At 42.6% G+C, this 1,742-nt stretch overlaps 1 protein-coding gene across 1 annotated transcript in view; it reads left to right on the top strand.

The window, feature by feature from the left end:
- The first annotated feature begins 272 nt into the window (after window positions 1-272).
- Window positions 273-1,742, top strand: part of maff (v-maf avian musculoaponeurotic fibrosarcoma oncogene homolog F) — a 3,615-nt gene continuing 2,145 nt past the window's right edge. Inside the window, exon 1 of the mRNA XM_020620389.1 lies at window positions 273-416. The gene's annotated coding sequence lies outside the window, so the exon portion shown is untranslated. The remainder of the gene's footprint in view (window positions 417-1,742) is intronic.

Genomic DNA, 1,742 nt, shown 5'->3' with positions numbered 1-1,742 from the left:
ATTTTTACTAGAGGGAAAGGTAACTGTTGAAAAGATATTTATCTCTCCTCCCTGTCCATTAATTTGTTGTCTTTTTCTGCTCTTCATTTCATCTTTTTCCCCAATTTTTTCATCCAGTAAAGAGTGACTTCAAGCCCTCTCCCAGTATTGCTGTCTTGCTCTTGAGAACAGCCTCTTGTTGGGAGCAGTGAAAGGGGGCTGGTCATGGAAAAGTTCTGGGATTCAGGGATTCCCTGTTTACATCTTCCTGGAGTACACCGCGGGGGCGGGGTTAGCTCCGCCCTCATTCTTTAGGCCTGACGTCATTGTCGCGAGTGTTTTTTATGAATGAAAGAATCCAGCCTCAGAGAGCAGCGGAGTAATTCCGGGAAAAGGCGGACTGACATTTTGTCGCCAGAGTCGCTTCGATCCAGCAGGTAAATTACCATTTACCATAAAGGCTAAAATTTAGTTGAAATTCATTTGTAAGAGCGGAAGAGTAGAGGACTGGTGTCCGTCGGGGACTTGACAGCCAACCAAGGACAAGTGAAGCAGATGTTTGTTTTAATCTCCTTTAGCTCGACAGAGACCGTTGATGCTAGGTGCTAACAGTAGACATTACTAGCATGTTAAAGTGGACGCGGATAATTTGGTCCCGCTCTTCTTATTGAAGCTCTTATACTCGTAGTATTTGACAGCCGGAGGGGATTGTCGCTTCCGCCTGTAACTGAATGCTTCAAAACAATTTAAACGGATTCTTTAAAGTCTTAGTAAAATGGATGTCGTAGGCACTGGTGGTCGCTATTTACTATAGCAGCAGCGCCTTCACCCGGAGCTGGCCAGCTCAGCTCCCTACAAGGATAAGGGTGGATTCTGGACGTAGTTACATGAATAAATATTTTCCAGGAGTGGTTTGTGTTAGTGCTGTTATTTAATAATTTAAACAGAGTAGATGTTCTGGTGTTAAACGGTGTTAGCTGTAGCTTGCATTTAGCAGTGCTGTGTTCACTTGTTGAAAAAGTCCAAAAGTACTTCTTCTTCTAAAGTGAAATTCATAGTCAATCTGAAACATGGCTGTTTGGACAAATAAAGAAAGACGCGGTCGCGGCCGGGTGTCCGGGCTTTAGACTGACTTGCAGTGTCGGCAGAGCTGAGCAGGCGGTTTATTGCTGAATCACCGTGACTTTACGAAACGGTGGTCTCATCGGTTTACAGCCGGAGTCCGGTGGCTGGTTGGACAACTACTGTTGCTGCAACCTCCACTTCCCACACATTTCGGGAAATGGAGTTTACTGTCAGCAAATACACCATTATAACATTAGTTTTATTTAGCTAGCAGTGTGTAGTTAAAGCTCGTTTCTTGCCCTGGAGTTACATATTTATTTCCGCAAACAGCCTAGAGGTTTGGCCTTATAACTCAACTCTAATCCCCCACCATTCAGAGGAAATGTGACTTTGCAACTTAAATATCCCCTTTTGCTTGTGTGGTCCTTCCTCCTGCAGTTTTGAAAGCCATACACCATATACGATTAAAGAATTAGCTAAAGAAGACTTTAACAGTAAAATGGTGCTCAATTGTGCAGTATTGATATTGAAATGGAGGTGTATAAACATGTAGTAGCGTCTTATATTACATTGAAAAGCAAGTAATGCATTTCACAAGTCTTCATTGTTAAAATATTTACACTGAAGTTTTCCACTCATGCATATTAACACTCTTTATTTTTCCCCACTCATGGGCTATAGGGTGACAAAATGAAAAC

The sequence above is a fragment of the Monopterus albus genome, unplaced genomic scaffold (genome assembly GCF_001952655.1).
Source record: "Monopterus albus unplaced genomic scaffold, M_albus_1.0 scaffold236.1, whole genome shotgun sequence".
NCBI classification, from domain to species: domain Eukaryota; kingdom Metazoa; phylum Chordata; class Actinopteri; order Synbranchiformes; family Synbranchidae; genus Monopterus; species Monopterus albus.
This window is presented reverse-complemented; position numbering and strand designations above follow the sequence as displayed.